The 16,063-nt window shown below is 46.3% G+C and overlaps 1 non-coding gene across 1 annotated transcript; it reads left to right on the top strand.

The window, feature by feature from the left end:
- Positions 1–14,214: 14,214 nt before the first annotated feature.
- trnas-uga (transfer RNA serine (anticodon UGA)) lies at positions 14,215–14,296 on the top strand. Its single transcript has one exon. It is a non-coding gene; the product is annotated as a tRNA-Ser (tRNA).
- Positions 14,297–16,063: the final 1,767 nt, after the last annotated feature.

Below are 16,063 nucleotides of genomic sequence, written 5' to 3' on the forward strand. Positions count from 1 at the left end.
GTTGCACAGGAAGAAAGGAAATGGGTGACCACCAGGCGGAGCAATAGAAGCAGGCAGGTAGTGCAGGAGACCCCTGTGACCATTCCCCTCTCAAACAGGTATACCGATTTGGATACTGTTGAGGGGGATGACTCACCAGGGGAAGGCAGCAGCAGCCAACTTCCTGGCACTGGGGGTGCTCCTGCTGCCCAGGAAGGGAGGAAAAAGAGTGGGAGAGCAATAGTAGTAGGGGATTCTATAGTAAGGGGAACAGATAGGCGTTTCTGTGGCCGTAGACGTGAATCCAGGTTGGTTTGTTGCCTCCCTGGTGCCAGGGTCAAGGATGTCACTGAACGGCTGCAGGGCATTCTGGAGGGGGAAGGTGAACAGGCAGAGGTCGTGGTCCACATTGGTACCAACGACATAGGTAAAAAGAGGGATGAGGTCCTGCAGCAAGAATTTAGGGAGCTAGGTGGAAGATTAAAGAGCAGGACCTCAAAGGTTGTAATCTCTGGATTACTCCCGGTGCCACGTGCTAGTGAGTATAGGAATAGGAAGATAGAACAGATGAATGCGTGGCTAAAGGGATGGTGCAGGGGGGAGGGCTTTAGTTTCCTGGATCACTGGGCCTGCTTCTGGGGAAGGTGGGACTTGTACAAGTCGGACGGTCTACACTTGAACCAGAGGGGGACCAATATCCTTGCGGGGAGGTTTGCTAGCACTGCTGGGGGGGGTTTAAACTAACTTGGCAGGGGGATGGGATACAGAGTGGAGCTATATTAGGGGGTGATTTACAGCCAAATACAGAGGAAAAAACAAGTAAGCTGGGAAGGCAGAGAAAATATGTGAGGGCAAAAGGGAATATGGCAAGGCTGGAAGGCATTTATTTTAATGCAAGGAGTCTTGCAAATAAGGTGGATGAACTGAAGTTGTTGTTGAACACATGGGAGTACGATATTGTTGCTATCACGGAGACATGGTTGAGGGAGGGTCAGGACTGGCAGCTCAATATTCCGGGGTATAGAATCTTCAGGAGAGACAGAGGGGGTTGTGAAAGGGGAGGGGGTGTTGCAATATTAATTAAGGAGTCGATTACTGCTGTAAGGAGGGATGATATATTAGCGGGTTCCTCTAATGAGGCCATATGGGTAGAAATTAAAAACAAAAAGGGGGCAAGCACCTTGCTGGGAGTGTACTATAGGCCCCCAAACAGTCAGGAGGAGATAGAGGAACAGATATGTAGGCAAATCTCAGAGAAGTGCGAAAATAATAGGGTAATAATAGTGGAGGATTTCAACATTCCCCAATATTAATTGGGATAGTCAGAGTGTGAAAGGCTTAGAGGGTGCAGAATTCTTAAAGTGCATCCAGGAGAGCTTTTTGAGACAACATGTAGAAAGTCCTACAAGAGAGGGGGCGGTACTGGACCTAATTCTAGGGAATGTAGCCGGGCAAGTGGTGGAAGTGTCAGTAGGAGAGCATTTTGGCGACAGTGACCATAATTCGGTGAGATTGAAGGTGGTCATGGAAAAAGACAATGACGGCCCGGAAATAAGGGTTCTAAATTGGGGGATGGCCGATTTTAATATGAAAAGGCAGGATCTGGCCAAAGTGGACTGGGAGCAGCTACTTATAGGAAAATCCACATCAAAGCAGTGGGAGGCTTTCAGAAGGGAATTAGAGAGAGTACAACGCCAACATGTTCCTGTAAAGGTCAAGGGTGGGACCAACAAGCAAAGGGAACCTTGGATGACAAGGGATATACAAAAATGCATTTGAAAAAAAAGGGGGGCTTTTGGCAGTTACAAAAGACTGAAGACGGAGGAAGCCCTAGAGGAGTATAAAAAGTGCAGGGGCATACTTAAAAAAGAAATTAGGAGGGCGAGGAGGGGCCATGAAATAACACTGGCGAGCAAAATAAAGGAAAATCCTAAGATGTTTTATAAGTATATTAAGGGCAAGAGGATAACCAGGGAAAGGGTAGGGCCCATTGGGGACCAAAGTGGCAATCTGTGTGTAGAGCCAGATGATGTAGGCGGGGTTTTAAATGAATTTTTTGCATCTGTGTTCACTATGGAGAAAGATGATGTAGACATAGAAATCGGGCAAGGGGACTGTGACATACTTGAACATATTAGCATCGGGAGGGAGGAGGCACTAGCGGTTTTAGCAGGCCAAAAAGTGGATAAATCCCCAGGCCCGGACGAGATGTATCCCAGGCTGTTGTCTGAGGCAAGGGAGGAGGTTGCAGGGGCTCTGACACAAATTTTCAGAACGTCTCTGGCCACAGGGGATGTACCAGAGGACTGGAGAACAGCTAACGTAGTACCATTATTCAAGAAGGGTAGCAGGGATAAACCAGGTAATTACAGGCCAGTGAGCCTAACATCTGTGGTAGGGAAATTATTGGAAAAAATTCTGAGGGACAAAATTAGTCTCCACTTGGAGAGGCAAGGATTAATCGGGGATAGTCAGCATGGCTTTGTCAAGGGTAAATCATGTCTGACAAATCTGATTGAATTTTTCGAGGAGGTGACTAGGTGTGTGGATGAGCCCATGGGATCCAGGGTGCCTTGGCGCGTTGGGAAACAGGAGGCTGAGAGGTGACCTTTAAAATTATTTAAATTATGAAGGGGTTTGATATTTCAAATTAATGAACAGATCCGCTTCGAACAGGGTCCAAACCATCACGCCTAAATCATATTGAACTTCAAGACCAACGCCGCAACCAATCAGATAGCGCAGCTGAAAATACTCCTCTTTGAAACAGGCCCAGATGCAGAATGATCATAGAATCATAGAATGGTTACAGCACAGAAGGAGGCCATTCGGTCCATCAAGCCCGTGCTGGCTCTCTGCACGAGCACTTCAGCTAGTCCCACCCGCACACCTGCCCGTGCCCCGTAGCTCTGCAATCTTTGCTCATTCAGGTACTTATCCAAGTCCCTTTTGAAGGCCGTGATTGAATCTGCCTCCGCCACCATTTCCAGTTACTAACCAATCACTGCGTAAAAAAGTTTTTCCACGTGTCGCCTTTGGTTCTTCTGCAAATCACATTAAATCTGTGCCCTCTGGCTCTCGACACTTCTGACATAAGAACATAAGAAATAGGAGCAGAACTAGGCCATTTGAACCTTCGAGCCATTATCTGCTCTGAATAGGCCGCTCATGATTTTGAAATGGCCCGGGACTGACATGATCTGTACAAACAGCACATCCCGTTTAAACAGACACGGAATGATCCGGGACTGACAGTACAACCCTTTTAAACAGACACAGAATTACCCGGGACTGACAGTACAACCCTTTCAAACAGACACGGAATGACCCGGGACTGACAGTACATCCCTTTTAAACAGACACAGAATGATCCGGGACTGACAGTACATCCCTTTTAAACAGACACAGAATGACCCGGGACTGACACCACATCCCTTTTAAACAGACACAGAATGATCCGGGACTGACAGTACATCCCTTTTAAACAGACACAGAATGACCCGGGACTGACAGCACATCCCTTTTAAACAGACACGGAATGATCCGGGACTGACAGTACAACCCTTTTAAACAGACACAGAATGATCCGGGACTGACAGCACATCCCTTTTAAACAGACACAGAATGATCCGGGACTGACAGTACATCCCTTTTAAACAGACACAGAATGACACGGGACTGACAGCACATCCCTTTTAAGCAGACATAGAGTGATCCGGAACTGACAGAACATCCCTTTTAAACAGACACAGAATGATCCGGGATTGACAGTTGATCCCTTTAAACAGACACAGAATGAATCACTTTCGTACTGGGACAAGTAAGCCGTTTGTATCATTCAGTCCAAAAAAGCTGATGGTTAGGAATTTCCTGAATCGATGAACCACAGGCAACCTTCAGTTGTCTGTAAAGAAACAGACTTTCTACCATGCACCGTGCACATTCACCCACCGGGGCGCACAATCGCCTTTACTTACACTGCAGACCTGCTTACATGCACCGTGCCTGTTAACCCACCAGGTGGGGCACATTCGCCATCATTTTTAAAGTATACTGATATTAATAGCAATTTTTGTTAAACAAGTCTATTATTTCCCCCTAATACCCTGGTCTAGCAAAAGACTATCGAACTCAGATATACAATCATTAAATGATCTAGCAATAACTGCCTTTTGTGGGAGGGAGTTCCACACTTCGACCTTTCTTTGTATGAAGAAATGTTTCCTAATTTCTCTCTTGAACGGCCTGGTTCCTATTTTAAGGTTTGGTCCCCTTGACCAAGACTCTACCTCACCCCCCCGCACCCCACACCTGCACCCCCCCGCCACCCCCCATCCCTCGCCCCAGTGGAAAACGTTTCGTTCTGTCTACTCTATCAATTACCTTCAATATCCTAAAAATCAGAATCTGCCCACTTGGCATACTGGTAAGACAGGTAAACGCCAAAGGATCCAAGGAAAGTGACAAGTTGGAAGCAAAGGGTCGTGGTCGATGGGAGTTTGTGACTGGAAGGCTGTTCAGTGGGGTTTAGGAGGGCTCAGTACTCGGTCCCTTGCTTTTTGTGTTATATATCACTGATTTAGACTTCAATGTAGGATTAAGAAGTTTGCCGATGTTGTATAAACATTGTCCATGTGGTTGTTAGTGAGGAAGAAAGCTCCAGACTGCAGGACGTTATCAATGATTTGGTCAGGTGGGCAGAAAAGTGGCAAATGGAATTCAATTCGTGGAAGTGAGAGGTAATGAATTAGGAGAGGGCTAACAGGACAAAGGAATACACAATAAATGGTAGGATATTGAGAAGCGTAAAAGAACAGAAGGACATTGGAGAGCATGTCCACAGGTCCATGAAAGTAGCAGAGCAGGTAGAAAAGGTGGTTAAGAAGGCAATTGCAAAAGACTGCGGATGCTGGAATCTGAAATAAAAACAAAAAGAGCTGGCAATATTCAGCAGGTCATTATTTCAGATTGCCTGCTGAATATTTCCAGCATTTTCTGTTTTTATTTCAGATGAGCTGCTGAATTTTTCCAGCATTTTCTGTTTTTATTTCAGATGAGCTGCTGAGTATGAGAATACCAAGGTCAAGGAAATAGAAACAAGAAACTGTGAAGGCAGCAAGAAGTAAAATAAAAAGGCTAAACTGATCTTTGGCTGCTAATATGGCTGGCGCCCACAATGTTACACCTTGCTGTTAGAAACAATGTAAGGCAGAGTGCAGAAGTTATACAGACAATAGGCGATCAGAAAACACATTACCGTGATTGCAAACGCATTACCATAATGTTTAGGTGATCAGGAACCCATTACCAGGATATTTACTTAACTGTAACCCATTCAGTAAAATGTGACTTCTTTATTTCAAACTGCCAGGCCAGGAAATCAAATTAACTGTATACGTGCACAGCTCGGGATTGGTGCAGACTGTATGATGTGTTAATGTCTTCTCAAATGCAAGTATAATAATGTAACACACTTTAGGACAAACTGCTTGCTCTGTTGGATTCGCAGACTCTTGCAGGAGTCGGTGTCGATATATCAGAGTAAGACTCCACGGATAATAAATCCTTTGAATTCTCCAGTTGTTCGACTCAGTGTTTACTGAACCAGACTGAGGGTAAAATAATCCGTTCTAACATTTGGTGTCAGAAGTGGGATCTCAACGGACAGTCACCGAGAGTTTGCGAACTAGGAGCTGAATCGTCTCAGACGTGGAGGGAGGAAATGGGCCCCCGATGTGAGTAACTTTTGTACTGCCTCGGTTTTCCTCCGATTCCGCCAGTCCGACGATGAGTCGGCCAATCGCTAACTCCCGTGTGGTGTCCCGCCGAGATCCAGGTCAGTCTGGCGAATACTGGAAGGGATAGGTGATTAGGTCAGTGATCGGATATCACTGAGGGTCAGTGATCCGATATTACTGAGGGTCAGTGATCGGATATCGCTGAGGGTCAGTGATTGGGTATCGCTGAGGGTCAGTGATCGGATATCGCTGAGGGTCAGTGATCGGACATCACTGAGGGTCAGTATACGTACTGAGGGAATAACTAGGAACTGTGTAAACTTTGAAATAACACTTGTGTCAGGTAAAGAGTGTCGACCTTGTATCTCACTTGGCCCGCCTAGGCTCTGAACAAGTTTAAAACGCGACTGTGTAAAGTTCACAAGGGGAGTAAGATGGGCAACTGTTTAGATACCACGACTGAATCGGGTAGCGCCTTACAGACCCTTTGTGAACAACATCCTGACAAAGTGAAGCAACTCAGACAGTTGTCGGGAGGATTGAATAAGAAATTAGGAAGTGATCAATGGCCACTAGGAGGAACTAAGAATCTAGATGCCGCTAAAAAGGCTCAAGAACTAATTTGGAAAAGTAACAGGGGTACCACAGCCAAAGAACTAATTGCCCTATGGAGACAGTACTGTCAGGAACTGAAAGAAACTTCCTTGTTAGCAAGCTGGCAGGATAATGCCTTAAAATTAGGAATAGCACTTACAGGGGGAGGGGTAGTCAAATCAGTAGAGGTATTGAAAAAGGAATGCGCTCATGAGAAACGCTCAAAACAGGAGTCTGAAAAGACCACGAGCGAGCCTGGAAAGGCTGATAATAGTGGATTACGTAATCCAATGGTTGGCCTTGCCTTGACAGAGGGAGATGGTGATGATGATTTGGACGAATGGAATCACAGGGCTCAGGTTGTTCCCCACGCTCCCCCCCCGTACGTTAACATTTATCCCCCGGTGGCACCCGCACCAGCTGTACAAACCACCGCGCCGACACCTCAAGTATCTGCCAGTGCCGTTTCCCCGCCGCCGTCAGTCACAGTTCAAGTAAATAATCCCCCGCCGGTCCAGATGGGAGACCAACAACCGGGTCCCCAGTATACCGACCCTGTTGCCTTTTACACCCGACTCAGGACTAAGAATAATCGGCCCCCGACGACACCCTCCCCACCCCAACCCAGTCCATCAAGGTCACGAAAACGGAGAAATCAAAGGCAGATGATTCAAAGTCAGAGACTAGAGAATCAGAGCCAGAGTACCCTCAAGGCTTTAAGGTCCTTTTTAGAGTGCCGGGACCATAGTGACATTGACAGTGGAGATTCAGGAGATGACTTGTCATCCCTGGAATCACGATCCGATACCGAGAGACCCGCCAGACATAAACCGACACCCCGGCAGTTGCCGGTGAGACAAATGCCTAAACCTGCCTTTAACGCAAATATTCCAGTGGCCGCCGATAACCCCCGAACCATAGGTATCTTCTACCCCTGGAAACCTAACGAGATAATGGCTATCTTAGCCGGGATGCCAGATAGGAAGAAATCCCCCACCTTGTTTGTAGAATTCCTCCGGACTACTATACTCGTCTATAATGCTGAATCAAGAGATTTATGGGCGTTAGCACAGCAGATCTTGAATCCCGCCGAACATGCAAGGTTAACCTAGGCTTTGAGGATCATGCCACATTAGAGGCTCAAAACGCACAGAGTGCCGCTCGTGAACGCGCCATACACACTGCTTTAACCACCACCCTGCAGAAACCCATTGATATATCCAAGGTGTTGGATACTAAACCACGAAAGGGCGAGGGAGCAGAAAAATTCCTAGAGAGATTCTCTGAGGTATATCGGAGTCAGTCAGGAGATGCTAATTACCGGAACGGAGCAAACTCGCCGCAATACTGTGCTATCCTGATAAATTGTCTACCAACCTCGGTGTCTGAAGCAATTAAGACTAACAATATGGATTGGTCAGAGAATCGTCCCAGCCAGATGGCCAGGGCAGTGAAATATTATTGGAAAGAGAGGAAGTGTCAGGAGAGTCAGCCCCAGGTCAAGGTCAAGACTGAGTACGTGATAAAAAAGGAAGAGCCAAAGCCCACCCAAGATGTGATAGGATATCAGACGGAGTTCCAGTACTGCGTCCCAGGGTGGGTTGATAGACAAGGGTACAGAGATACCAGCGATCCCAACGGACCAACCGTCCCTAATTATGGCCCACCCTACGCTCCCCCAAGACAAAATTTCGGCGATAGAGGAAGAGGAGGGAGGCAAGCAGGGTCAGATACCTGTTTTAATTGTGGCCAGCAAGGCCATTGGAGCAGGGAATGTCCCTCCCGAAGACAAGGAAGAGGGGGCCACATGCAAGGACAACGGGGAGGTTGACAGGGAAATCGGGGACGAGGAAGATATACAGACTTCTCCCAGAATAATCCGTTTCCCCAGTACTGACTAGCCAACCTCGTGGCGAACGGGTTCCAGTCAGACAAGGAGCCCCTTTCTATCCCTGCTGATTGAAGGGAGCCGACATACGTTTCTGGTAGACACCGGAGCTGCTATGTCATCTGTCCGATCAGAGCTCAATCTCCCTAAATCCGGGGAGACACAAAGCCTGTCCGGATTCCAAGGACAAGTGTGCCAGTACCCAATATCAGAACCAGTTGAAGTAACATTTCAAAATGAGTCTGTGAAACACCAATTCGTGATCACAAATGGGCTGGATTGCAATCTCATGGCCAGAGACCTGTTATGTGCATTTCAATTAAAAAGCATTGTACTACTATCAACCCAGCATGTTTTCTCACAGAACCACCCCTCGAACAAACAGACCCAGGACATGATTGTCTATTTTTAATCACGGAAGATACCTCCGTCAGTGAGGATCTATCTGATGCCCCAATGCAGAGTCCTGACACAACCATGTATGTAGATGGAAGTGCGTCCGTCAGTCCCCTTGGGAAAATACTTTCTGGATATGCAATCGCAGATCAGGACAGTAATACTTTGGAGTCTGCCGCCTTTGAGTTTCCGTATTCCGCCCAACAAGCAGAACTGTTCGCATTAATACGAGCTTGTATCTTAGGGAAGGACTTAAAGGTTAACGTTTATACAGATTCGAGATATGCCTTCGGAGTGGTTCATGATTTCGGACAATTATGGAAAAACAGAGGGTTCCTAACCTCTGCAGGAACACAGATATCCCATCAGAAATTAGTATCTGATTTGCTACAAGCCCTCATGCTACCAAAACAGATCTCCGTGATAAAGTGCTCCGCACACACAGCAGGACAGATCCCTGTAGATACAGGGAATAGATGTGCAGACCAGGAAGCTAGGGAAGCGTCCCAGGAACAACGAGTGGTTGTGCCTAGAATGATGAGCCAGACTAAAAGCTCAAATAAAAGCAAGTCTCCCTCGGAAAAGCCAATGCCAACCATCCAAGACGTCATTAAGTTACAGGAGGACGCTCCTGACCGTGATAAGGGACTGTGGAAACAGCTCGGTTGTACATATGATTGTGTGTCTAAATTATGGGTCACCCCTGCCGAGCAAAACCTGTACGTCAGATGAGCTAGCATTATGGGTTATTGAATGTATACACTTTGCAACTCATTGTGGTACCAGAGCAACTAGTGACACGTTATTAGCTACATGGTGGCATGCTAGATTACAAGCTCTGGCTCAAGGTATTAGCAGTCGCTGCCTCATTTGTCAGCAGCATAACCCGGGAAAAGGCATACCTTGTGAAATGGGTAAGACGCTCTTACCCACGGGTCCCATTGAGACCCTCCAGATGGACTATATTGAGTTAGAAAGGTGTCAGTGTTATAAATATGTACTGGTTATTGTTGATGTATTTAGTAAGTGGATTGAGGCCTACCCGACTACGGATATCAAAGCCTCCACTGTTGTAAAAGTTTTAATGAGAGAAATTATTCCAAGGTACGGAATTCCAAACCGATTAAGTTCAGACAACGGCCCTCACTTTGTGGGTCTGGTAAACAAGGAGTTCTGCACTCAAATGGGCATCCAACAGCAGCTACATTGTGCCTACAGGCCACAGGCCGCCGGACTGGTCGAGCGGGCTAATCAGACCTTGAAAAATAAACTTGCCAAATTACAGGCCGAGACGGGAACTACATGGCTCAAATTACTCCCCGTGGCCTTGTTCCAAATACTTACTATCCCGGCTGGTGCCACCCCAACTGCTGCCAAAGTAGAGGGAAAGAGTGCTTGGGTCCGCCTCCACCACTGTAAAATTGTCAGTAATGCTATGCCTAAAATTAAAGAATGCTAACCTCTCTTGCTTCCAAGAAATCTCTCCCTAAACAGACGTGCCGCGCCGACCAGCCATGCAGACGTCGCTGTGGATCCTCTCTATCAGTGCCCTGATCACCCTTGGAATAACTCAACGGCCCAGAAGGTGGACATGCCGGGGGAACCAACCCAAGCGGGTACACCACCTATGCCACGGAGACGTGCTTCGGTGCAATGATGATAACCCAGGCGGGTTCGGGAAATGGAACGCGATCAACTGGGACACCTACCGCTTATTAGACAGCCCCACCGCTCGCTAATGCTGAGATACATACACAGAGGAACATTGCCATGCCATTGGACCAAGTGTAAATTTGATTACGTCTGTTGACGCCAGGTGACCAAGTCTGTTACTGCAGGACCATGCAACAGAATTACCGATGCCAAAGGACAAAACTGTTATCCAAAGTCCAACCAGGAAAAGAAAAGAAATGGACTGCCCCCTATGAGCAGCTTCGACTATTCGAGGGTAGAAGGTACCCTCACAAAGAGACGTAAACGAGATCTCCAACACACTTTCCCTGAAGAAACCCCGACGGGCAACCTATTCCTCCAGACTCACGCAGCCCTATACTCACCAGAGTCAATTGTTTGTTATCCGCCCCTGATATCTGTTGAGGGGGTGTTTACCCCAACCCCGGTTATTGTTCCCCCGGACTTTCTTTTAGGTGCTCACCTTCTCCCTCCCACAAACAATATAACAATACCCTACACCTTAACCCCGCCCGCCAATTGCCTGAAACTAAGCAGGAACCCTGGTGGCTATGAGAATTGTTGGAATGGGACGGGCTATGGCTGTAGGTCAGTATGGGTTAAGCAGAACTACACCTGCTTGATGACACGCTGCCTCCACCATCAGTGTACGATAGGACCAGACACCGATAGCTGCACATGTGAGCAATCCGTATGTGTGTCAATAACCGAAGGAGTACAAGTTTTATGTGGAGAAGGGGATGGGGCAACTCTGAAGGTAGGGGGGGAAACATTTATGCTAGTAAAAATAGCTAATACCCAGCCTACTGATACTCGTGAGATCCAAGGTTTTGACTATTTCCTTCCCCCGAGACATTTAAGCACAAGGCAGAAACACGTATCTGTGATATATACCAAACCAGGCTACTTTTTCTTGAGCCAAGGAAAAGCCACTAATTTCATGGTAGTAGATACCACCCCTAGACGGTAGCCATCGCTACCTTAACCCCTACCACAGTACCCTGCCCCTCCCAATGGACATCCCACCGAAAAATAGTAGTCAGGGCAGCCTCGAAAGAGTTTTGCTCCAAGTGGAAAAATCCTGAATCCCTAGGAGGACACAGAACCTCTATAGGATATGGATTTGCTGGCCTGTTCTCTATAGGCTATATTGGAGCCTATCTGGCCGCCAATAACTGGAACTACCTTATCTGTGGCCTCACCATCCTGGGTAATGCTACCATGGGGGCCCTCGACGCAGTCACTAAAGAATTGTCGGAACTCAGGTTATTCACTATGCAAAACAGATATGCCCTAGACTACCTGCTGGCCCGAGAAGGTGGTGTCTGTGCAATAGTAAAAGGTAAATGCCTTATGGGAGTCCGAGACCAGACAAAGAACATCACCCGCTTTATCACAAAGATAAGGGAACAAATGGATAATATGAAGGAAGCAAGTAACTGGGGAGATTGGGGATTTGGAGGATGGTATGACTGGTTGATAAATATGGCTATGTACCTAATAGTTGCAATCGCCTGTATTTTTATTGGACTAGCAATCATGAAATGTGTGCTCGGAAGAATGCAGCTAGCTTTGGAAAAAAATAGGTAGACCGAAGATGTTAATGGTAAGACTGGCCAATGAATATGAAATGAAGGAAGTAAAGTACGATGACAATGAAGAATTTGATCGACTAAATAAGTTGGACGTAACCGAATAACGGTTGGTTATCATAGAATGATAAAAGGAGGGATTGAGAATACCAAGGTCAAAGAAATAGAAACAAGAAACTGTGAAGGCAGCAAGAAGTAAAATAAAAAGGCTAAACTGATCTTTGGCTGCTAATATGGCTGGCGCCCACAATGTTACACCTTGCTGTTAGAAACACTGTAAGGCAGAGTGCAGAAGTTATACAGACAATAGGCGATCAGAAAACACATTATCGTGATTGCAAACGCATTACCATAATGTTTAGGTGATCCGGAACCCATTACCAGGATATTTACTTAACTGTAACCCATTCAGTAAAATGTGACTTCTTTATTTCAAACTGCCAGGCCAGGAAATCAAATTAACTGTATACGTGCACAGCTCGGGATTGGTGCAGACTGTACGATGTGTTAATGTCTTCTCAAATGCAAGTATAATAATGTAACACACTGTAGGACAAACTGCTTGCTCTGTTGGATTCGCAGACTCTTGCAGGAGTCGGTGTCGATATATCAGAGTAAGACTCCGCGGATAATAAATCGTTTGAATTCTCCAGTTGTTCGACTCAGTGTTTACTGAACCAGACTGAGGGTAAAAGAATCCGTTCTAACAAATATTTCCAGCAGTTTCTGCTTTATTATTGGTTAAAACGTCCTCGGGAATATTTTCCTTTATTAGGCGGCAGGTGGTTATGAAGGCAAATGGTATCTTGGCCTTCATAGCGAGAGGGTTTGAGCACAGGAACAGGGATGTCTTGCTGCAGTTGTACAGGGCCTTGGTGAGACCACATCTTGAGTATTGTGTGCAGTTTTGGTCGCCTTATCTGAGGAAGGACATTCTTGCCATGGAAGGAGTTCTGCAAAGTTTCACCAGGCAGATAGCTGGGATGGCAGGAATGATGTATGAGGGGAGATTGTGTCGATCGGGCTTATACTCACTGGGGTTTAGAAGAATGAGAGGGGATCTAATTGAAAAGTATAAAATTCTGACAGGACTGGACTGACTAGATGCAGGAACGATGTTCCCGATGGTCGGTGAATCCAGAACCAGGTGTTACAGACGAAGGATAAGGGATAAGCCATTTAGGACAGAGATGAGGAGGAATTTCTTCATCCAGCGAGTGCTGAACCTGTGGAATTCTCTACCACAGAAGGCAGCAGAGGCCAATACATTAAATATATTCAAGAAGGAGTTGGATATATTTCTTTAGGCTAAAGGGATCAACGGTTATGGGGAGAAAGCAGGGACCGGGTACTGTATTTGGATGATCAGCCATGATCTCATTGAATGGTGGAGCAGGCTCGAGGGGCCGAACGGCCTACTCCTGCTCCTATCTTCTATGTTTCTATGTTTGTATTAGCCAAGGCATAGAATTCAAGAACGGTCTGGTTATGTTTGAACAGTATAAAACACTTGTTAGGCCACAGCTAGAGTACTGCAGACAGCTTTGGTCACCACAGTACAGGAAAGATGTTATTGCACTAGAGAGGGTACCGAGGAGATTTACTAGGATGTTGCCAGGACTGGAAAATTTTAGCTGTAAGTAAAGATTGGATAGGGTTGGGTTGTTATCTTTGGAGCAGAGGAGATGGAGTGGAGACATAATTGAGGTGCATAAAATTCTGAGGGGCCAAGATACAGTGGACAGGAAGGACCTATTTCCCTTAGCAGAAATGTCAATGATCAGGGGCGGAGATTTAAAGTAACTGGTAAAATGATTAAAGAGGAGTTGACAAGAACCATTTTCACACAGAGAGTGGAGCGGACCTGGAAGTCACTACCGATCACATTAATAGAAAGCAGTATGGACATGTACTTGAAGTGCTGTAAGCTACAGGGCTACGGACCCAGAGCTGGAAAGTGGGATGAGGCAAAATATCTCTTTTTCGTCCGGCAAAGACACGATGGGCCGAATGGCCTCCTTCTCTGGCGTAAATTTCTGTATTTCTATGATCTCTGCCCCTTAATCTTCAATATTCCAGGGAATACAAGCCTAGATTATGTGATCTCTGCTCATAGCCTAACCCTTGGAGCCCTGGTAACACACTCGTGAATCTGCACCGCACATCCTCCAAGGTCAATATATCCTTTCTAAGGTGCAGTGTGCAGAACTGTACACAGTGACCTAACCAGGCCTCTGTGCAGCTGTCACACAACTTCCTTCCATTTATATTGTGCAGGGAAGTTGTCTAATAGTTTGCATAGGTCATTTCACTGTTGAAAAGTTACATTTGCACAGCTGCGATGGCCGAGTGGTTAAGGTGTTGGACTTGAAATCCAATGGGGTTTTCCCGTGTAGGTTCGAATCCTGCTCGCAGCGATTCTACTGCAAATTTTTTATTTTATTTCATCGGTTCCCTGTGGAGATCACTGGCCCCGAAACTGATTAGAATTCCCTCCACTGCACGTTATGACACTGATTAACCCAAAGCTGTTGTTCCAATTGGAAACACAAATTGTCATCAATGAGAAATTGTGGATTTGTTTGAAACTATTTGCAAAGATCAGTGAGAAATTTACACATAAGACAGCACGTAAAAATTCCATTTAATAAAGAACCCTGCAATGTTTGGAAGGAAAAGAGTGGAAATGCGGTTTGGTTTTCTAAAGTTGAAACCGAATTAAAAAGTGTGTAAAACGACCGCGGCAGGACTCGAACCTGCAATCTTCTGATAGCATTCAGAATTTACACCGAAGTCAGACGCCTTATCCATTAGGCCACGTGGCCACACAAAAGTAGACTCAACAAATCCTAATAATGAGTGATTAAACTCCGTTACTGTGTTCATTTCATTAACAACAGAGAATACTGGAAACACTCAGCAGGTCAGGCAGCATCGAGTGAGGGAGAAACAGAGTTAACCTTTCAGGTCGAACCCTTCGTCAGAACTGGAGAAGGTTAGGGAAGACAGATATTTAAGCAGGGGTGGGTGGAGGCGAGGTAAGAACAAAGGAAATGTCTGTGATAGAATGGACGGCAGGAGAGATTGACTTACAAAAGGGATGATGGTGCAAGGCAAAAGGAGAGGTAATAGGACAAGTTAACGAACAAAAGATGGCTCAAGATGAGGTGTGAATGATTATGGCAGAAACATTAACAACTGTCATGTGAGGAAAAATGAGAACAAATTAAAAAAATTAAAGAAATACAGGGGCCAATTTATAGTCTGAAATTGTTGAACTCGGTGTTAAGTCCAGAAGGCTGTAAAGTGCCTAATAGAAAGATGAGGTGCTGTTCCTCGAGCTTACGTAGAGCTTCATTGGAACAGTGCAACAGGCCAAGGAAGGAGAGATCAGAGAGGGAGTGGAGCAGATAATTATAGTGACAGGTGACCGGAAGCTCGGGGTCACACTTGCCGACTGTTCTGCAAAGCGGTCACCCAATCTGCATTTGGTGTCACAATGTAGATTCAGCGAATACAGTAACTAAATTGTAAGAAGTACAGGTAATCGCTGATTCACCTGGAAGGAGTGTTTGGTGCCCTGGGCGATGGGAAGGACGGAATTAAAAGGGCAGGTGTTGCATCTCCTGCACTTGCATGGGATGGTGCCGGGCGAAGGAGAAGGGGTGTTGGGGTGATAGAGGAGTGTACCAGGCTGTCATGGAGAGAGCGGTCCCTTTGAAATGCTGAAAGGGAGGAGGGGAAGATGTGTTTGGTGGTGGGATCATGCTGGAGGTGGTGGAAATGGCGCAGGATGATCCGTTGAATGTGGAGGCAGGTGGGGTGAAAGGTGAGGACAAGGGGGGAACCCTATTATGTTTCTGGGAGTGAGCGGAAGGGGTGAGAGCAGTCGTGCGGGAAACGGAACAGACTCGGTCGAGTGTCATGTCAACCATGGTAGAGGGGGATCCTCAGTTGAGGAAAATGGAAGACATACCGGAAGCACTGGTATGGAAGGTGGCCTCATCAGAACAGATGCAACAGAGACAGAGAAACTGGGAGAATGGAATAGAATGGAATGGATAAATCCCCAGGGACTGATAATCTACATCCTAGTGTACTTAAGGAAGTGGCCGTAGAAATAGTAGATGCATTGCTGGTCATCTTCCAAAATTCGATAGACTCTGGAACAGTTCCCATGGATT

This window comes from Somniosus microcephalus, unplaced genomic scaffold (genome assembly GCF_052327205.1).
Source record: "Somniosus microcephalus isolate GS21.2 unplaced genomic scaffold, FLI_Smic_1.0 unresolved_chr8, whole genome shotgun sequence".
Taxonomy (NCBI): domain Eukaryota; kingdom Metazoa; phylum Chordata; class Chondrichthyes; order Squaliformes; family Somniosidae; genus Somniosus; species Somniosus microcephalus.